Source organism: Lithobates pipiens, unplaced genomic scaffold, assembly GCF_037356315.1.
Source record: "Lithobates pipiens isolate NorthernLeopardFrog02 unplaced genomic scaffold, aLitPip1_a1.2 Scaffold_16, whole genome shotgun sequence".
NCBI lineage: Eukaryota > Metazoa > Chordata > Amphibia > Anura > Ranidae > Lithobates > Lithobates pipiens.
Genome location: NW_027507748.1, coordinates 385,307,001 through 385,329,755, shown reverse-complemented (window position 1 = coordinate 385,329,755; position 22,755 = coordinate 385,307,001). Strand labels below are relative to the sequence as shown.

The following is a 22,755-nucleotide window of genomic DNA, read 5'->3' as shown; positions in this document are numbered from 1 at the left end:
TCACAGCTGTTAGATACAGAGGAGAAATATGAATGAATGGGATCTGCTCAGTTCACAAGAGCCAAACTGGATATAATGTAATAGTGCAACAATATGAACTGTTGTAACAAGTTGTGCTGAAAATAGAAACAAAAAATAAAAATGAAAGCAAGCATAAAAACAAATAGGACGTGTAATGTGCTAGAGATAAGTCTATTGAACCACAAATGGTAACTGACACTTAGGGATGAGCCGAACACCCCCCGGTTCGGTTCGCACCAGAACTTTCGAACGGACCCCAAATTCGAACGAACTTTACAACCCCATTGACGTCTATGGGACTCGAACGTTCGAAATTAAAAGTGCTAATTTTAACGGCTAATATGCAAGATACTGTCCTAAAAAGGGTTTGGGGACCTGGCTCCTGCCCCAGGGGACATGGGTCAATGCCTAAAATGTTTTTAAAAATGCAAAGGAAAAAAATTGTGTAGCGCTTCAATAGTAATAAGTGTAATCAACATAGATTAAAAAATAATCAAATACCAAAAATCATATAGTTAATAATTTAAGAAAAGAGTCCATGAGATGGGCACCAATTTCACAATGAAGCTGGTATGGAGATGACTGGACCGTCATACGGCAAAAACAGATCACTAAGCAGATATGTTCATGTAAGCCAGCTTGTCTGTAAACGTCAAAGAGGGTAGATAAATACTTCTTACCGACTCTGTTGGACTCACAAAGTCATATGACAGTTGAGTCTGAAAAGGCTTGAGGTCTCACTCTGGGACCAAGGAGTATATGGAGGGAGGTCCGTTAGACTGGTGGAGGAACTTCAAACGGCTGTGTGCTCAATGGTGTGTTTCACAGATGGAACATCGAGGTAGTTTGGAATCCAGCTCAGACACGGTCCATTACACCAATACTCCAATCACCCCAAGTGGGGAGGGAAATGTTTGGGGGTTTAGACCACAAAGAAAAGAAAAAAGAAAAAAGAGCTCCACATGGTGCGGGTCAAACGGTATAAAATGCGAATTTATTGAAGTCAAAAAGTTATTAATGACTTGGTGATCACAAAAATAGAATAAAATAAAGTTAAAAGCAATGTAGGGTGCCAACAGCTAGCCCTTTTTAATCTATGTTGATTACACTGATTACTATTGAAGCGCTACACAATTTTTTTCCTTTGCATGCTGAACTTTGTTTGTTTTTAGTGTTAGCTGCTATTTTTGGCTGTTGAGGCCGTTCTGTTATATATGTCTAACTTTAGCGCAGTGTTTTCCCTTTAACTTTGTTTTTAAAAATGGCCGTTTTGGCGGGAGCACTGATTTTAATGACGATTAAAGTGAAATATTCCTTTAAATATGGTGCCTGGGGGGTGTCTGTAGTATGCCTGTGAAGTGCCACGTGTTTCCCGTGTTTAGAATAGTCCCTGCACAAAATGACATTAAACGGAAATAACATCATTGAAAACTGCTTGCGGTTTTAATGTTATATCTGGTTCCTGCAATATGGTTGAAAATCATTGAGAAAAATGGCATGGGTAGCCCTCCCTGCCCATTACCAGCCCCTTTGGGTCTTGTACGCATATTGAGGGGAACCCCATATTAAAAAAAGGAAATGCGTGTGGCCCCCAGGCCCTATATACTCAGAACAGCAGTATACAGGCGGTGCAAACAAGACAGGGACTGTGTAGGTTTGTTGTGTTAAGTTGAATCTGTTTGTAATTTTCAACTGGTACATTTTTAAAGTGTAGCTCCAGTCAAAAAAACAATTTTTAAGCTTTTTGGAAAACATAGGGAAGGGTTATCACCCCTGTATAATTTGTTTTGTCGTACATCTTTTTTTCATCTCACTTGCTGTTGTCTCCTTCCGTTTGCAAGTAGAAGATGTTTGTAAGTTGGATGTTTGAAAGTAGGGGCCTGCCCTATATGCTCTGCAGAAATGGCGGAACAAGGTATTGGTTTTGCCACAACATTGTAAGCCCTCAAAGTGACTCTTGGTGGGCGCTGGAGCGCCCTGCTGTGAACGATTATATCAAGAATTGTAATTACATGCCATTGTTGAACAGTGGTAGAAAAATTGACCTTTGGTGGTTGTGGTGCTGGTGCCACAACACTATAAGTCCACACAGTTACTCTGGGTGGGCACAGGAACGGGCCCTCCTGTGAAATATTATATCAAGAATTGTAATTACATGTCCCTGTTAAACAGGGGCAGAAAAATTGGGCCTTAGGCACTGGTGCTGGTGCCACGACACTGCAACCTCTCCCATATACTCTAGTTTTATTGCAGGAATTAGCCCTGCTGCAAAGCATTGCATAAAAAATTGAAATTAAACGCCCCTGTTAAACAGGGGCAGAAAAATTGGGCTTTAGGCACTGGTGCTGGTGCCACCACACTGCAATCTCTCCCATAACCTCTAGTTTTATTGCAGGAATTAGCCCTGCTGCAAAGCATTGCATCAAAAATTGTAATTAAACGCCCCTGTTAAACAGGGGCAGAAAAATTGGGCCTTAGGCACTGGTGCTGGTGCCACGACACTGCAACCTCTCCCATATACTCTATTTTTATTGTAGGAATTAGCCCTGCTGCAAAGCATTGCATCAAAAATTGTAATTAAACGCCCCTGTTAAACAGGGGCAGAAAAATTGGGCTGATGGCATCACCCAGAACCAGAAATGTTCTTCCAACATATCAGCGGAGGAGGAAGAGGATAGACAATCAACATAACAGGACAGTCACTCAGCATCAGCATAGGCAGTCTTGAAGGGATGTGATATTTCAAAAAAAATTATTCGGTTACATCAGCTTCAGGTGCTTGGTAGCTGTGGGTGATCCAAGACTGATTCATCTTGATGAAGGTCAGTCGATCAATTGATTCGGCAGACAGGCGCACCCTGTGATCGGTAACAAAGCCACCAGCAGCACTGAAGGTGCGTTCCGAAAGAACGCTGGATGCAGGACAAGCCAGTAGCTCAATTGCATACTGTGCAAGCTCTGGCCAGTGATCCATCCTCAAGACCCAGTAAGCCAGAGGATTTTCGGTGGGAAAGGTGTCCAAGTCTGACCTTGCCCCTAGGTATTCCTGCACCATGTAAATCAGACTCTGGCGATGGTTGCTGGAACCGATCATACCTTGGGGCTGCGGACTAAAAAATTGTCTGAAAGCATCAGTCAGACGGCCAGCTTCTCCACCACTCCTTCTGACCGATGCCTCAGCAACATGTTGTCCAGGACCAGGAGTTTGTAACCTCCCAGTCTCTGGGAACGCATTGCACAGACCATTCTGCAAGGCCTCCCGGAGATGTCTCATCCTCTGCTCCCTCTGCGATGGCAAGATAAGGTCGGCAACCTTACCCTTGTACCGTGGATCAAGGAGAGTGGCCAGCCAGTAATGGTCCCTCTCCTTGATCCGAAGAATACGAGGATCCTTCCGCAGGCTTTGCAGGATCAGGGAGGCCATGCAGCGTAGGTTAGCTGAGGCATTCGGTCCGGAGTCCTCTGGGTCACTAAGGGCAACATGATCCGCAGCTACCTCCTCCCAGCCACGTACAAGTCCACGTGTTTCTTGGGACTGTAAATCATCCCTACAAGACTGCTGCTGCTGCTGCTGATGCTGAGTGCCAGCCTCCACCCCCATGCTGACACAATCATCCTCCTCCTCCTCTTCCTCCTCCTCATCCTCTTCCTGTGTGATGGGTGGCACAGCAGGAACACTGTCTGGATAAAGGGGGCCTTGAGAGGCAAGGAAGTCCTCCTCTTCCTGCCTCTATTCTGCCTCAAGTGCCCTGTCCATTATTCCACGCAGCGTATGCTCCAAGAGGTGGACAAGAGGTACAGTGTCACTGATGCATGCACTGTCACTGCTCACCATCCTTGTGGCCTCCTCAAACGGTGACAGGACAGTGCATGCATCCCTGATCATGCCCCACTGGCGTGGTGAGAAAAAACCGAGCTCCCCTGACCCTGTCCTGGTGCCGTAGTCGCACAGGTACTCATTGATGGCCCTCTGCTGCGTGTACAGCCGCTGCAGCATGGCCAACGTTGAGTTCCACCTGGTGGGCATGTCATATATAAGGCGGTTCTTGGGCAGGTTCAACTCCTTTTGGAGCTCAGCCAGCCGAGCACAGGCATTAAATGATCGGCGGAAATGCACACAGACTTTCCTGGCCTGCTTCAGGACATCCTGTAAGCCGGGGTACCTGCCCAAGAACCGCTGCACCACCAGGTTAAGGACGTGAGCTACACAGGGCACATGGGTCAGTTGTCCCTGTCGGAGGGCGGAGAGGAGGTTGGTGCCATTGTCACAAACCACCATTCCTGGCTTAAGCTGGCGTGGCGTCAACCACCTCTCGGCCTGCCCCTGCAGAGCTGACAAAACATCCGCCCCAGTGTGGCTCCTGTCCCCCAAACAAACCAGCGCAAGCACGGCATGGTATCCAGGGGCGTACTTGCGTAGCCCCTGGAACGCCTACGGAGCACCGCTGGTTCTGAGGACAGAGCACTGGAAGAGGCCATGGAGGAAGAAGAAGAGGAGGGGGTGGAGGAGAGAGGTGTGTCACAACCAATAGTAGCATTTTGGAGGCGTGGTGGCGGAACAACCTCCAACACTACTGCACCTTGTCCTGCATCCTTCCCAGCTGCCAGAAGAGTGACCCAATGGGCCGTGAAAGACAGGTAACGTCCCTGTCCATGCCTGCTGGACCATGAGTCAGCGGTAATATGCACCTTACCGCTGACCGCCCTGTCCAGCGAGGCAAGGACATTGCCTTCCACATGCCGGTAGAGAGCCGGAATCGTCTTCCGTGAGGAAAAAGTGGCGTTTGGGGACCTGCCACTGAGGAACCGCACATTGTACAAACTCACGGAAGGGGGCCGAGTCTACCAACTGAAAAGGCAGCAGTTAAAGTGCTAGCAATTTAGCCAAGCTAGCATTCAACCGCTGGGCATGTGGATGGCTGGGAGTGAACTTCTTTCGTCGGTCCAGCAGCTGGGGCAGGGACATTTGCCTGCTATAATCGGACGTGGGTGTACTGCTAGCAGAGTCGCCGCAAGCACTTGGCTGTGACACACCTAATTCTACACCTTCATTCCTCTCAGAGCAGGTTTCAGAGAGGACTGAAGGTCTAGTGGGGTTGGAGATGCCAGCTGATGAGGAGCAAGGAGAGGTCCGCTTTGTTCTTTGGTGTGGGTCTTTGAGGTACGCTTGCCAACGAGCTGCATGGCAGGTCAACATATGTCTGGTCAAGCATGTGGTGCCCAAGCAGCAGATGTTTTGGCCACGCGAGATACGCTTGAGACATATGTTGCAAATAGCAGCGGTGCGATCTGATGCACTCGTCTCAAAAAAGGCCAACACCAAAGAACTTTTAGAATAACACGCAGAGGCAGCGCCCTGCACAGGCGGAGCTCTGCGGTGTGATTCAGTCGGTGTGCTGCCCCTAAGCTGGCCCCCGGAGGGCATCCTGCCTCGTTGGACATGTGCCTCCTCCTCCTCCTCCTCCTCCTCCTCCTCCTCTCTCCTACCAGGCACCCACGTGGAGTCAGTGCCCTCATCATCCCCTCCCTCTTCATCGCTGTAGCAAACCTGGCAGTATGCTGCAGCTTGTGGAACATGACTGCCAGATTGCTGTCCTTCTTGAGCATCCCCTCTCTCTGCGCTCACTCTACTGCCTTCCTCTAGCTGAGTGTCATCATCAGAGCCTACAAAACACTAGGCATCCTCCTGGAGCATGTACCCAGCACTGTGCTCAAAGAGTTCAGGAGACTCCTCAGGAGGAAGTGGTGGGTCTAGGGAAGGAGTCACTGATGATGACATTGAGAGGAGGGAAGACGATGCGTTGGCAGCTGCTTTGCTAGTACCCTGAGACTGGGTGAAAGAGGATGAGGAGGATGAAGAGGGCTTGGTCATCCACTCTACCAAGTCGTTGGCATGTTGCGGTTCAACATGTCCAGCTGCCGAAAAGAAGGACAAGCGTGTCCCATGGCCACGTGCTGATGACAATGCACCGCGTCCACGACCAGCACTGTTGTCTCTAGACACAGAGCCTGCTTGCCCTCTTTTATCGGCTCGCGCCTGTCTGCCTCTCCTTGCTGGCCTTCCAGACATGGTAATGGCCTGAAGGGAGTTGGGTAAAACAGCAGTTGGGTAGTGTATATTGTGCTGGAGGCACACAACACCCACTAACTCCTGCAGATGCCTTTATTATAGAACACCAGAGATAAAGGGGTATACTGTAATGGAGTCACACAACACCCACTAAGCCCTGCAGATGGCTCTATTAGAGAACAGCAATAAACGGTAGATACAGGTGTATATTTTGCTGGAGGCACACAACACCCACTAACTCCTGCAGATGCCTTTATTATAGAACACCAGAGATAAAGGGGTATACTGTAATTGAGTCACACAACACCCACTAAGCCCTGCAGATGGCTCTATTAGAGAACAGCAATAAAGTGTAGATACAGGTGTATATTGTGCTGGAGGCACAAAAAACCCCATAACTCCTGCAGATGCCTTTATTATAGAACACCAGAGATAAAGGGGTATATACAGATGTATACTGTGCTGTGCTGGAGGCACACACAACTTCCAATAACTCCTGCAGATGGCAAGTGGGCTAAAATAGAGAAGAGCTATGTAGGTGGATATAGCGGTGTGTACTGGGTACAGAGCACGCAGACAGCACGCACAAGCTCCTAACACTACTGACTGCAAGCTCTATTATAAAAGATAGATCACTAGCTATATAGGTGAGGTGAATATAGCGGTGTATACTGCGGTCAGGGCAAGCAGACAACAACCACTACAGAAGAGCAAGATCGAAAATCGGCCGATAACGATCGGTGTGTACTGTGTTGAAGGTACACAGAACACCCACTAACTTCTTCAGACGCCAACACACTACACAAGGCCGCCGCGCTGGTGGCCTTATATAGTGTGGGGCGTGTACTACACAGCCTGAGCTATTATTGGCCACAGGCATCCTGCCTGTGGCCAATCATGGCTCTCCTCGCTGCTGGCGCTGTGATTGGCCAAGCATGCGGGGTCACAGTGCATGCTTGGCCAATCATGAGCCAGCAATGCACTGCGATGACGCAGTGCATTTTGGGCCGTGAGCGCCACACGAATTTGGCGCGAACGGCCCATAACGTTCGGAATTCGCCGGGCGAACAGCCGATGTTCGAGACGAACGTATGTTCGACTCGAACACGAAGCTCATCCCTACTGACACTATATGAAAACAGGCTGCCTGTTTAATTCTGGCTTGGAAGAGCCAGTACCTGGAACAAAAGGAAAGAGGAAAGAGAAGTGCCAAAGAGCCCAATATAGTGTAGTAATCCAATTTATTAAGTGGTAAATAATAAAAACATAAGGTGATGCACTCACATTGTAGGGGATATAACAGGCATAGGGAGGTAGAAAATAGTCCTCTGTCCAAGGTATATGGATGTATAAAGAAAGTGTCGCGCTAAATAAAATAAATATGTGCAAAGAAAAAATCTCTGTCCAAAATGTAAACTTATACTTATTTAACGGGTTGCCCCAATACTCATTACATAAACGGTGTATATGTATGAATATTACACGTGAATAAAAAAACAAAAAAAAAGGAAAATATTAATTATTTATCAAAGTCCTCCAGTGAAGATTGGTGCAATGTCTGCGCAAGGAACCATCAACAATCCTCCTCAGCGTGAAGAGTAGTGACAAATATCTTCCAGAAAATCCAAAAAGTGCACAATACACCCTTATGTGAACACCGCCACCTGGAACAGATTTTAGGCTTACCGGACACCTATGACCCAAACGGACATACACCCGAAGGGTCCAAACGGCTTTGGTTCAGAACGATTAGATGGCCTCTAGGGAACCATAAAGAGTAGAACTGGTTAATGCAGAAACTTCTCCAAAACTAAACCCGATGCCAAATATCCTCCAATCAATAGAACTGATCACACTCCCCCAGACGATCATACAGAATGAAAGGATGGAACCAAAATAGCGTAATTCCGTAAAAACGTATAAATTTATTAAAAAAGGTATCAAACTTACATTTCTGCAGTTGACATAGCGCTTTCTCAAAAATCACAGCAGTGAGGTTCTTCCGACGCGTTTCGTCTCCTTGGACGCCCTGGAGGCCATCTAATCATTCTGAACCAAAGCCGTTTGGACCCTTCAGGCGTATGTCCGTTTGGGTCATAGGCATCCGGTAAGCCTAAAATCTGTTCCAGGTGGGGGTGTTCACATAAGGGTGTATTGTGTACTTTTTGGATTTTCTGGAAGATATTTGTCACTACTCTTCAAGCTGAGGGGGATTGTTGATGGTTCCTCGTGCAGACATTGCACCAATCTTCACTGGAGGACTTTGATAAATAATTTATATTTTCCTTTTTTTGTTTTTTTTGTCACGTGTAATATTCATACATATACACAGCTTATGTAATGAGTATTGGGGCAACCCGTTAAATAAGTATAAGTTTACATTTTGGACAGAGATTTTTTCTTTGCACATATTTATTATATTTATTTTATTTAGTGCGACACTTTCTTTATATATTAATTGTACTAGAAATTTCCACTTTTAGTGTGTTAGCGGGCTGGTTTGTTAGAGATAGCGCAGTGTTTTTTTCTATTCAAGGTATATGGATGGCTCGAAATGCCGGCGGCTAGATGGAAAGCAAGCTGGTGGAGATGCGAGGCAGGGGCACCTATGTGAGCGGGGGGCGAAGCTGACTGGTTGAGCTGGAGTGGCAGGAAGCCCCTACTGCTTGTATCCACTGTGTTGTCAGAGAGTGCTGGGACTGCGCTGAGAGGAACTGTCCTACAGGGAGGATATGGCAGCCTGGAACCAAGTGAGTGTGTGTCTCAGTGTCAGTTTTGGAAGAACCATTAGCAGGTCAGGCTGATGAAAAAAGCTAATGGTTCTTCAGAAACGCGTTCCGAGCTGACACCGAGACACACACTCCCTTTAGGACTCATTCACATCATACATTCATGAAAAATAATGGGAACTAAAGGGAAAACCATTCAGCTTTCACTTACAGAGACACCAGTTTCACATTGGTTTTACATCAGTTTTCTGATTCAATGGTTTTTATTGAAGTTTACAAGACAAAGTGAAAGTTAAGAGAGTATCTTTCTACTGTATAACAGTAGAAAGAACAGTTCGGGAATAATTTTTAACATCTTATGTATGACCTGTATATCTATTACCGCTCATTACTCCATATCAGGGATAGGAAAAAAATGAAAAATTATACAACCAAACAACATTTCTGCACCCTGGAGGCAGTTATGAGTATCTTAAGGTTTCCCTGCCGCTCCCCCACATATCGGTAGGAGGAAGGAGGGGGAAAAACCATGATAACATAGCCATGAGGACAGCATCCTCCGTCCCACTCATAAGCCCTTGTACACACGGTCGGAGATTCCGACAACCAAATCCGTCGGATTTTGTCCGACGGATTTTGTCCGAAACTGTTGTATACACACGGTCGGACAAAGTGATGACATTATTTCGTTACGACGGGACTACGTTAACGCTAGTAGCCAATAGCTTTGGTGTAGGAATTTGATCTGAGCATGCGTGGCACTTTGTCCGATCGGCATTCTCTACGCATGATCGGAGTATGTCCGATCGGAGCATTTTGTCTGAAAATTTTACCAACAAGTTGGAAAACTTGGTCCGTCGGATACTCCGACGGAAACAGTCCGATGTAGACCACACACAGTCGGAAAATATCCGACAAAACGGTCCAATTGGACACATTCCGTCAGAATCTCCGACCGTGTGTACAAGGGCTAATGGGATCAGTGTGGTCTAGAAATACAGACCCCAATTCAGCATTTGGACAGGGTATGATAACTTTTCCCTTTAATGATATACTCATTGTTATATAGTTTATAACGTCCGTCTACCTGGCACTGCAGGGGTAGTATAAGGAAAGGGGTAAACCAAAGAAAAGAGGGGGGAAAAGAATAGAAAAAGAGGATAGAATACCAAAGAAGGAAGTGCACTCCATAGTATGATCTCGTCTGAACCCTGACAACTCACAAGGGGTCAGACAAGTATTTAATCCAGGGTTCCCAGATCTTATCAAACCTGCGTGTCAGTTATGTGCCCTATTCACACCAATGTTGATGTCATGTCAGTTTTTTCCCATGCAGAAAACTGCATAGATGTTGCAGATTCCTGGTCAGAAAAAATCTGCCTGTTGCGGTCTGAGCAGGGCACATAGAGAACCATTGTTTTTGTAGACAGCTCAGAAGACGCAGGGACCTCACATAGTATAATAACTTGTAAAACCACTTTATTTAAATTAAAAAATGTACTTACAAAACATAAAATGTAAAACAGCAGTTCTGAAGACTGTGGGGCCGCTGCTCCCTCATCATTTACCGAACAGTTGTCAATCATGTCACTGCTCTACATATTTTGCCCCACCAGGTGACTTCCTCAAGGAAGTCCAGTAAGTATAAAAGGCTGTAGTACCATCAGAGGCAATATTCGACCACAGTGTTGGGTACATGCTGCTGGAAGATGTGCAGCGATTTGAAGGCTCCAATGTTGGTTCCCAGGTTGAGGAAGGGAGTAACGTGAGCCTAGAGAAGGGGGGGTGCCCAAGAAAGACAAGAAATTGGCAGTCATGTTCCCCCAGCTGCAGCATACTGCCAAGTTTGCTCCAGTGACGAAGAGGGAGGGGATTATGAGGTCACTGACTGTACTTGGGTGCCCGAGAGGAGGAGGAGGCACAACTCCAATGAGGCAGGATGTCCTCTAGGGGGCAGCTTATGGGCAGCCATACTATTGCATCACACCGCAGAGCTCCTCAGGTGCAGGGCGCTGCTGACTCCCTGCTGACTTTTAAAAGTTCCTTGGTGTGGGCCTTTTTTGACACGTGTGCAGCACCGTTGCTGTTTGATGTCTGAAGCAGATCAAGCATGGCCAGAACAGTAGCTGCTTTGGCACTACATGCTTGATCAGACGTATGATGACCTACCATGCAGTCCGTTGGCAACAGCACTTGAAAGATCCACATCAAAGAAAAAGGCAGACTTCTCCTTACTCCTCATCTGGGATCACCAACCCTACTATACCTCCAGTCCTCTCAAAAACCTGCACTGGAGGTGTGAAGGTATCCACATCAAAGAAAAAGGCGGACTTCTCCTTACTCCTCATCTGGGATCACCAACCCTACTATACCTCCAGTCCTCTCAAAAACTTGAACTGGAGGAATGAAGGTATAGCAAAAGGTGTCCCAAGTACTTGCAGCCAATCTGCTAACAGTACACCACCATCTGATTTTAGCAGGCAAATTTCTCTACCCCAGTTGCTGAACCATAAAAAGAAATTCGGTCCCAGCCATTCACATGCTCATCATCTAAACGCTAGCTTGGCCAAATTGCTAGCACTGCAATTGCTGCCTTTTCAGCTGGTAGACTCTGCCCCCTTTTGTAAATTTGTGGAATATGCTATACCTCAGTGGCAGGTTCCAAAACGCCATTTCTTTTCACGGAAGACCATTCCGGCTCTCTACCGGCATGTGGAAGGCAATGTGTTGGCCTCATTGGACATGGCGGTCAGTAGTAAAGTTCATATAACCGCTGACTTATGGTCCATCAGGCATGGGCAGGGACATTATTTTCCTTCACGGTGCACTGGGTAACTCTGTTGGCAACTGGGAAGGATGCAGGACAGGGTTCAGTGTTGTTGGAGCTTGTTCCCGCCACCACGCCTCCAAAATGCTAGTGGGGATTGTGCCACAGCTCTTTGCTTCACCCCCTTCTCTTCTTCTACCTCTATGGCCTCTACTGCAGTTGATCTGCCTAGGGAACAGGGGCCACACTGGGGCAGAGATTCTCACAACTCTGCAGGGGCAGGCTCAGAGGTGGTTGATACCATGCCAGCTTCAGCCAGGAATGGTTCTATGCGACAATAGCACCAACCTTCTCTCCGTCCTCCATCAGGGACACTTGACCCATGTTCCATGTTTGGAACACACTGAATTTGGTGGGGAAGCAGTTCTTGAGCAGGTACCCAGGTTTACATGATCTCCTGAGGCAGACCAGAAAAGTTAGTGGTCATTTCTGCCGGTCATACAATGCAAGTGCTCGGCTGGCTGACATTCAAAGGGAATGCAACCTGTCCACCAACCGCCTCATTTGTGACATGCCCACCAGGTGGAACTCAGCGTTGACAATGCTGCAGCGGCTGCACACACAGCAGAGGGTACCTGTGCAAGTATGGCACCAGGACAGGGTCAGGGGAGCTTGGCTTCTTTGTGCCACACCAGTGGCTACTGATGAAGGATGCATGCACTGTCCTGTCACCAGTTGAGGAGACCACAAGGATGTTGAGTAGCGACAATGCATGCATCAGTGAAACTGTCCCTCTAGTCTTCATGTTGGAGCACACGCTTCATGGGAATCATGGATAGGGCACTTGAGGCAGAACAGCGGGAGGAAGAGGAGGACTTCTTTACCTTTCAAGACTCCCTTTATCCAGATAGCATTCCTGCGGGCCCGCCAAACACACAGGAAGAAAAGGAGGAGGAACATTGTGTTAGAGTAGATGTAGAGGATAACACTCAACAGCAAGTCTTCAAGGGATGGTTTTCAGTCCCAAGAAACCCAAGGAGTTGGCTGGGAGGAGGTAGTTACAGATCATGTGATCCTTAGTGACCCAGAGGATTCAGAATCGAATGCCTCTGCAAACTTAGGCTGCATGGCCTCCCTGATTCTGCAAAGCCTGCGAAAGGACCCTAGGATTCGTGGTATCAAGGAGAGGGATCATTACTGGCTGGCAACCCTTCTTGATCCATGTTACAGGGATAAGGTTGCAGAATTCATCCTCCTTCGCAGAGGGAGCAGAAGATGAAACATCTTTAGGAGGCCTTGAAGAAAAGATTGTGTAACGCATTTCCAGACCCTGGGAAGTTACAATTTCCTGGTGCTGGTCAACGTGTTTCTGAGGCTTTGTTCAGTCAGAGGAAGAGCGTTGGAGAAGGTGGCCGGCTGACCAATGCCTTTAAACAATTTTTCAGTCCTCAGCGCAAAGGTCTGATAGGTTCCAACAACCATCACCAGCATCTGCGTTATATGGTGCATATATCTAGGGACAAGAGCAGACTTGAAGACCTTTCCAACAGAGAATCCACTGGGTTACTGTGTTTTGAGGTTGGACCACTTGCCAGAACTTGCTCAATATGTCATTGAGCTACTGGCCAGTCCTATATCCAGCATGCTTTCTGAACGCGCATTCAGTGCTGCTGGAGGGTTTGTAATGGATCAAAGAGTGTGCCTGTCCACAGACTTCATTGATAGGCTTACGTTTATAAAAACGAATCAGTCCTGGATCTGCAGCTATCAAGCACCTGATGCTGATGTACAGTAACTGATTGAATTTGCTATGAATCCAGGATCCCTTGAAGACTGCCTATACTGCCTTTCCAACAGAGCATCCACTGGGTTACTGGGTTTTGAGGTTGGATCACTGGCCAGAACTTGCTCAATATGCAATTGAGCTACTGGCCTGTCCTGCTTCCAGCATGCTTTCTGAATGCACATTCAGTGCTGCTGGAGGGTATGTAATGAATCAAAGAGTGTGTTTGTCCACAGACTGCGTTGATAGGCTCACATTCATAAAAATTAGTCAGTTTCGGATCAGCAGCTATCAATTACCTGATGCTGATGTAACTGAATGAATTTGCTATGGATGTGGGATCCCTTAAAGACTGCCTATGCTAACTATCCTATTCTTCCTCAATCTTGATGATGCTAGCTTCCAACAATATGTTTGTTTAGGGCACCACCACCACCACCCAAGGCCCAATTTTTCTGCCCCTGTTTAACAGGGGCACGTAATTACGATTTTTGATGTAAAATTCCTACGCAAGGCCCATTCCTGTGCCCAAGAGTAACTGTGAGGGCTTATAATGTTATGGCACAACCACCACCACCAAAGGCCCAATGTTTCTGGCCCTGTTTAACAGGGACATATAATTACATTTTTTGATGTAATATTTCACAGCAGGGCCGTTCCTGCGCCCAACAAGAGTATCTGTGAGGGATTACGGTGTTGTGGCACCACCACCACCCAAGGCCCAATTTTCTGCCCCCGTTTAACAGGGGAGGGGAATAATAGAGGCAGACAGAAACCCCAAGGAAGGCAAATAACTGAGAGCAAGGCAGGGGCCCCATGGCCCCGTGGCCCCGTAATCTGTATTATTACTCGTGATGGCAGAAACAATAGCCCTAGGGCCCATAGCCCTTGATCAGTAATCATAACACATATCAGACGCCATGTGGCACGTAACCAACATTTCGCCCCCTCCCACAATGTCAACCCCACAACAGCGCTCTAACATTAGATAGGGGCTAACCGGTGGGCAAGGGGGAATACATGGTAAAATTTCTGGTATGTAGGGGCAGAGGAAGCCTGCCAGCTGGTCCGCTTAACCCTTTGGGCTGTACACTATAGCCCATCTCCCTGTGCCTCAAGGGTGCAAACCGCCCAGGAAACGTTCCGAGGCTGAGTGGTGGCGCCATATGTACCATAATGCGACAAATTTGTCATACCTGTCGTCAACCTTCGCCTGTAGCTCCTCCATTACCATCATATCGTTAAGCATGTCAGCCCATCCTAATATAGAAGGGGTACTGTCCTTTTTCCAGTAAAGGGTGATATTGTGGCGGGCGGCAGAAAGAAGGAATCTGAGGAGGCAGTTTTTGTGCGACTTGATTGAGCCTGGTATGATGGACAAGAGAGCAACCAGGGGCGAAGGGGACAAAGAAGTCTGATACATTAGCATTATATGTTTCAAAAACCTTATCCCAAAAAGGACGAACTTTAGTACAATCCCACCATGTATGGAGAAGTGTTCCTTTTCCTCCGTGGCATCTCCAGCAGATATCTGTTGATTCGGGGAACATCCTGTGCACCGAGACTGGAACTCTGTACCACCGTGAGATCAATTTGTAATTCTTCTCCTGAGTGAATCCTGATCTGGACGATTGGTGGGTAAGTATGAAGGCTGTTTGCCATTGTGTTGGGGTAATCTCCACACCAATGTCACTAGACCATTTGTGAGTGTATGTCGGAAGAGTGGTGTAGATGTTAGTTTGAATATCTTTGTAGAGAAGAGATAGGGTATGTTTAGGGGTGTGCGGGAGGGTGCAGAGTTCCTCAAACATGGTGAGCGGTCTGTGAATGTAACCCGAAATGTGTAATGACCTGCAAAATTGGTTTAGGGATTGCATGGAAAGCCAGTCCAAGCTAGTCGAGGACAGTGGGGTTGAAAGCGCTCTCAATTGTCCCGTGGAACGGTGAACTAATTGGTTAGCCGTAGGCCAGTCCTCCCTTCGGTATGCTCCAACATGCGTTCCAGAAAGGTAAGTGGGCAGGTGCGCGTTATCAAAGAGGGGGGAGAGAGGGCTGGGGTCCGTAGACATGCCGAGTTTACAAGTCGTGTCATACCATTTGGAGAGGACCACTGTCGTTAGCGGAGAGATCCGTCGGAATGAGCGATATCTGGCATGATATCCCCATAGAAGGGCTCTCAGGTCCACTGGGACAATATCCTGTTCAATAGTGACTGAGGATTTGAACAAGGGTCTCGGAAACCATTCCTCTAGTCTGGATAATAAGGACATCATGTGATATAATTGGAAGTCGGGTAAACCGGTGCCACCTCTGAGTTTGGGGGCACAGAGGACCTTATGTTTTAGCCTGGATGGGTGGTGTTGCCAAATAAATGTAATTATCATGGAGCGGAGGGAGAGAAAGAAACTCTGGGGAGGAGTATGGGTAAGGTTTGAAATAAATATAAGGCTTTAGGTAATATATCCATTTTAATAGCGTTTAGTCTCCCCCACCAGGTGAGCTTCAATTTGTGCCATGTCTCGAGTGGTCGTCTAATATTAGTCAGCAACGGGCTAAAGTTCAGAGAGTAAATGTCCTGCGTGTCTCTAGGGATTTCAGTCCCTAGGTACATAACTGAGCGTGATTGCCACCGAAACGGAAATTTTTCCTGATTAGCGGTCAGCTCCTGCTGGGGTAGTGAGATGTTTAGGGCTTCAGTTTTCGTGATATTTAGTTTAAAATTACTATAGCTGCCAAAGAGGTCCAGCTCCGTTAGAATGAGTGGAATGCTAGTACGGGGCTGAGTGACATACAGAAGTAAGTCATCGGCATATAGTGACAGCTTGCTGGGAGCCGATGGAGTGGGAATACCATGGATAGAGACATTGTTGCGTATGGCTTGCGCTAAGTGTTCCTCCATTATTGCGAACAACAAAGGCGAAAGGGGGCAGCCTTGTCTCGTACCGTTACTAATTGTAAACGGTTCGGACGGTTCCCCGTTAGCTGTAACCCTAGCAGTGGGCTGGGAATACAGGGCCATGATTTTCGAGAGCAGTTTAGGGCCTAAGCCTATTTGTTGTAGGGATGCTTTTAGGAATGGCCAGCTTACCCTGTCAAATGCCTTTTCAGCGTCACAGGCCAAGAGGCAGGTGTTATGATCCTTAGCGTAGGAGATTAGGTGGAGCGTTTTCGTGGTGTTGTCCCTGGCCTCACGACCAGGGACAAACCCCACTTGGTCTCCGTGAATTAGAGAGGGAAGAAGGGGGGCTAAGCGTGTAGCTAATATTTTAGAGTAAAGCTTCAGGTCAACGTTCAGTAAAGATATGGGGCGATAGTTACTACAAAGTGTATGGTCTTTCCCGGGTTTAGGGATCACCACTATTTGTGCCTGCAGAAGTGCAAGAGACAGTGGATGGTGGTCACCCACCTCCTTGAATGCTTTCGCCATTATTGGGGCTAATTGTTGCGCAAATTGTTTAAAAAATAGGGGGGTGTAGCCATCTGGGCCAGGGTTCTTGCCATTCTTAAGACCGTTGATAGCGGTTAAAAAGTCAGAGGTGGTCAGTGGTTGTTCCAAGGCTGCCACCGCTTCCGAAGATATCCTCGGCAGGGCTGTGTCTTGTATGTATTGTAAAAGGTCCGAATGTGAGGAGGGGCCAGGGTTGGTAGCTGCTGGGAGGTTATACAGAGATGAATAGAAGTCTCTGAAATCCGAAACTATTTCTGAGTTTTTGGAATGTTTCACGTGAGAGGGGGACATGATGTGTGAGATATTTTGTCTACGTTGTTGGGGATGTATAGTGTGAGCGAGGTGTCTCCCGCATTTATTCGCGTGGGCATAATAGGAGTGTCTGCCTTTAGTGCAGGCATTCACCGAACGCTCTGTGAATATCTGTTTGAGGTCCCTACGCGCATTAGAAAGTTCTGCTAGTGTCCTAGAATCTAGGGAATGTTTATGGGAATCTTCGAGGGTAGATATCAGCTTAAATAGTCGACTGATATCTGCTGTATGGGCTTTTTTTAATTTGGAACCATGCTGTATGAAAATTCCCCGTAGCACACATTTCAGTGTCTCCCATTTGATTAAGTTAGAGGTATCATCATGAGCATGGGTCAGATTAAATTCTACAATCGCTGCGGCTATCGCTGCACTACACACAGGGTCGTTTAGAAGGTTGTCATTCAGTCTCCAGGAGGTATGTCTGGAAAAGTGTGGGGGTCTCCCAAGAGTCACATGTACCGGAGCATGGTCAGACCATATTTTCAAACAAATCTCGCTAACAGGGTCACAGTCTAACATTGATTGGGAGATAAGGATGTGATCAAGCCTACTGTAAGAGTTATGTGCAGGAGAGTAGTAAGTATAATTCCTCTCAGACGGGTGTAGTACTCGCCATGGATCCACTAGGGACATGTCTTTCAGAGCGGTACGTATGTTAGTTAGCGTGGATACTGATTTGGAAAATAAACATTAGCAATGGTTAAAACAGTTTGTTGACATTGTAGCTTCAAAAATACATATCTACCCTTGGGGTCTATTTCCTGATCAAGTACTACAGGGTTAAAGGAGCTATGGAAGGCCACTGAGGCACCCTGTGTCCTAGCTTCAGGGTTAGTACTATGGAACCAGGTCGTGAAACGTTTGTCGGAGATGGAGGGGATTTTATCTGACCGGAAGTGAGTTTCTTGTAATAATAAGATTTGTGTTTTAGCTTTATGAAAATGCTGTAGAATCTGTCTACGTTTCTCCGGTGTGTTAAAACCTCTACAATTAAGAGAGGAAATTTTGATTTCCAAGGAAGACATAGTAGGAGGGGGCAAATGGGGGGTATTAGGGTTCCTGTCTAGGGAGCTGGTAGAGGCAGTCTCCAGCTTTGAGGCTGAGGGATCGTTAAAGGGAGGGTAAAACTCAGGAAAGTGGAGGGCGCTGAGGAAATGGAAGGTTACCAGCCCCTAGAAAGGGGCTTAAGACTATCGTCCAAGTAGGACACACGGGAGCACCGGCATCCCCAAGAAGGTCCCGGCGGTCCCGTGTCAATGTGGTAGTATATAACACCCTCAGTTAAGGTAAGCAGGGCGCAGTTAGACTACACCCTCTAGTGTTCAGGGGGGGAGGCGAACACTACACAGTAAATCTATAAATATATCAAAAACAGAGGCAGTGAAGACTCTGCACACCCTAACGTGGGGAACGTGGTAGGGCGAATCTCAAGGGCTCCACCCCAACATAGTAAGACAACTAATGCTTGCCTAAAGTGCACAGCACAGTGCAGTAAGAGAGCAATAACCAACATTTAACAGTGCAAAATGAGTTACATGAGTGGCTGAGAAACAGCAGGAGTTCGTGGCCGGTTCAAGCACACGTCCTAGTTCAAGGTGGCTGCCAAAGGGGCCTGAGCTGAGTCCCGCGACTCCGGAAAGATGGTAAAAACAATTAGACCAAATCGGTGAAGGGGCGTTCCTGGAGAGGGGACAGAGCCCCAAAATCGGCTATGCATTACTAGCACTCAGAGTCAAGGCAGGTGGTGCCTCTGGAAAGAGGTGGGTCAAACACCCATCCTCGGTCTCAGCAATAGATGGACAAGGGCAGCAAAATAACAAGAGATAAAGAAAAAAAAAAGGGGGGTTCCCACATATAAGGACCAGAAAATCATCCCGGGGGGGGGGGGGGGGGGGATTTAGATGTTTGGGATTGGGATCTCTTCTTTCTGGACTGCTTTTCCCATATGGGGGCTGTAGGAAAACCTGGGGTTGCCGCTTCCAATGGCCAATCCGGAATTCTAATCTGGGGTAAATCAAATGCTCCTAGGAAATTAGGCAGGTCTCCAAGGGTGCGAAAGGTAGCCGATTTGCCATCATGGGATGCAAACAGATGGAAGGGAAAGCCCCACCTGTATTTAATTTGCTTGGAGTGAAGGGCACCTGTGAGCGGTTTCAGGGCTTTCCTCATGAGTAAAGTCTGCCTTGAGAGATCCGTCAGAAGCATAATAGGTGTACCATTAAACAAGATGGAGTCTTGGGTACGAGCAGCTTGCATTATCTCAGTTTTAGTGTGGAAGAAATGTATGCGACAGATGATATCTCTAGGGTAAGCTGGGTTTGGGTTGCGAGGGCCCAGAGACCTGTGGATTCTGTCAATTTCAAGATGATCTTCTTTAGGTTTATTCAGCAGTTGATTAAACATTGCTGTGGCCGCCTTAGCCAGGTCCTTGTTCTCAACCGACTCGGGGACCCCGCGGATGCGAATATTGTTGCGGCGACTTCTATTCTCTTGGTCGTCGAGACCATAGAACAGCTGTTGAATCTGATTAGTGTGCTCTTGCAAAATGTGATCATGTTCTATAATCATGTTCACTGACTCCTCAACAGTGGCTTCAATATCTTCAAAGCGCTGCCCTATATCATGACGCAGGTCAGTGATCTCTTGTTTGTATGAGCGCTCCAGCCTGCTGATGTAGGCCTCAATATCCCCTTTAGTAGGAAGAGCTTTAATGTAACTCTCCATGTCCCATGTCCCCTGCTGGCTGTGTGGCTGAGGCGAGGGGCTCCTGGTCTGCACCGGGCTCTGGGGGCTCTGATTTCCCAGACCAGGGGATTGCGGTGAGGGAGGGGAGGGTGCAGGCTGTGTGGCCAGTACCTGAGAGGCAGTGAGGGCTGCCTGTGCTGCTGTCACGCGAGTCGCTGCCATCTTGGAGGCCAGCGTGTGCAGGTACCTTTGTGGCGAAATAATTGCAGATTTCCCCGTTCTTATGGCTCCCCATGTTGCGGGGGGTGTCTCCGGTCCCCCTCCTGCTCATGGAGAAAGGCTGTGCAGCGTTAGCTGGCCGTGCTGTGCACCGTTTTGTGCTGTGGAGCGGGAGCTGAGTTCTCAGGCTGCTGTCTCCTTCATGCGCCAAGCCACGCCCCCATGCTATTTTTTTAAAACATTTGAGTGTGGGGTTCCCCTTGATATCCATACCAGACTTGATGTGCTACTTTACAGGCATACTAAGGACACCCCCCAGGTATGATATTTAAAAGAATATTTCATTTTTTTTCTTTCAATTTAAGCATTATTAAAATCACATCTCCTGAAAAAAATGTTTGTTTTTAAAACTTTGTTTTGCATCGATACATGTCCCCTGGGGCAGGACACGGGTCCCCAAACACTATTTTTGGCAATAACTTGCATATAAGCCTTTAAAATTAGCACTTTTGATTTTTCATGTTCGTGTCCCATAGACTTTAATGGTGTGCGCGTGTTCAAATAATTTTTTTGCCTGTTCACATGTTTTGCTGTGAACCTAAGGGGGGGGAGGTGTTCGGCTCATACCTAGTAGGGACTGTACATCACAGTGTATAGAATGATTGCAGTGTGGAAATTGGAATAGGGAATGTACGTTTTAATTCACAGAATGATGGCAGTAATGTTCAAAATTATAGTGTTTGTGGAATACAGAATGTGCAGAAAGAGCTACCCCACTGCACAGTGACACACTGTAAATGTTGTTTCAGTTAAATTTTCATTTCACCCAATTGCACATATACAGTGTACTTTAGTGCACCAATACTATAGCATACTACAATGCACAGATGCAAATGCTCTGTCTACTCTCTGGCAGGGCCGTCTTTAATATTGATTGGACCCCGGGCAAAACATTTCTTGGGGCCTCCCCCATGCAGTTTTGCTCTCCACCGGCTCTGAGACATACAATAAATAGCAGCTAGACTCAAAATCAGTTTAATGAATCAGATCAGGCAGCTATTGCGATTGGTTGCCAGAGGTTACAGTGTATCATTCCCATTTACTGACTGGTTGCTAGAGGTTACAGCACACATTATGGCTCACTGATCATTCCCATTTACTGACTGGTTGCTAGAGGTTGCAGCACATAATTTCTGTCTGTTGATTGGTTGCTAGAGATTACTGTGGATATGACCTCAGGGGGGCATGATATACATATCAATGCCACCGGCCGCCCCTATTTACATATGAATGTTGCCACTATTTACATATGAGTGCCGGTAATTTACATGTAAAGGATCTGCAGGTGAGCTATCTGTACACAACAGTAGGGCAGAGCTGGGCAGAATTAGTAGCAGCATTTCACACTGAGATATTGAGACACCACACAGGACTAAAACCTCAAGGGACGAGGGAATTTAAACCAAGATAGTTGGCAAGTATGAGGCAGCTGCTTTGGGCCTCACAACCAGCGCTGGTGCAAGAATTTTTGACACCCTAGGCGAAACCTAATTTTGCCGCCCCCATTGACTCCACCCCATCTGCCCATGTGACAGAAGGCGCCACTATACAGGAAGCATTGGCTCTTCTTCCTCTAGTGCTGGCTCCAGTGCTGTGCGCTGCAGGTCTAATTACGCTATCAGTCAGACTGAGTTAGTTACATGCTGCAGCCTGCAGAGTATGCAGATGTGGAGGGAAAACAGTGGCCAGGCGCCCCTAGGCAGCAGTGCGCCCTAGGCGGCTGCCTAGTTTGCCTAGTGGTAGCACCGGCCCTGCTCACAACAATGACAGGGCCCAGGGCAGCTGCCCCTTTTGCCCTGCCTTAAAAACTTCCCTGCTCTCTGGGCTCCCTCATGGCAAGAGGAAGCTTTGTCCTGTACAGCCTGAGAAAATGCAGTTCCTCCTGGCAATCTCCCTCTCTGAGTCTATCTGCTTCGGACTACAGTTCCCACAGTGCAGTGCTGCCTGACTCAGTCTGTTGAACTTTTCATGCTCAGAATTTCCCTGCTCTTGCTGATATAGCTATTAACCAGTTTAGCAACAAGGGGCAGCAGCTACAGAGAGCAGCAGCAACCAGTGTTTCTATCACTTGCCATTCTTAGCCAAGCAACTGGCTACATTTGTTTGTCACTCTCACTTTTTCAATGTGCAGATGGAGGATCTGGCTTGTGGTTTCAGATTACGGTTTCTCTCTATCTAGAGCAGGCATGTCCAAAGTCCGGCCCGCGGGCCAATCGCGGCCCGCAGTCTGGTTTTGAACGGCCCGCCTGGTGTGCTGCGGGATCAGGGCTGTCAGATCAGCCGATCCCCGGCACTGTGTGAAGCTCCGTCGGCTTCAAAAGTGAAAGTAAAGTGCAGAGGAGTGTGCTGTGCTCTCTGCTTCCCCCTACAGTGCAGTACCCGGCTGAATGAGGAAATGGAATGGAAAGGTACTGTACTACAAGCTAGATTCGTTTTAAAAAGGCTTTATTTATGTGTATGTGTGTGTGTGTGCATGTGTGTCTGTATGTATGTATGTATGTGTGTGCATGTGTGTCTGTATGTGTGCATGTGTGTCTGTATGTATATGTGTGCATGTCTGTCTGTATGTGCATGTCTGTCTGTATGTATGTGCATGTGTGTCTGTATGTATGTGCATGTGTGTCTGTATGTGTGTGTGTGCATGTCTGTATGTATGTGTGT

At 47.3% G+C, this 22,755-nt stretch overlaps 1 protein-coding gene across 1 annotated transcript in view; it reads left to right on the top strand.

Annotated features, from left to right (window-relative positions):
- The window catches only part of LOC143983031 (multidrug and toxin extrusion protein 2-like), a 292,152-nt gene that overhangs the window by 205,037 nt on the left and 64,360 nt on the right, over positions 1–22,755 (top strand). The window lies entirely within an intron of this gene.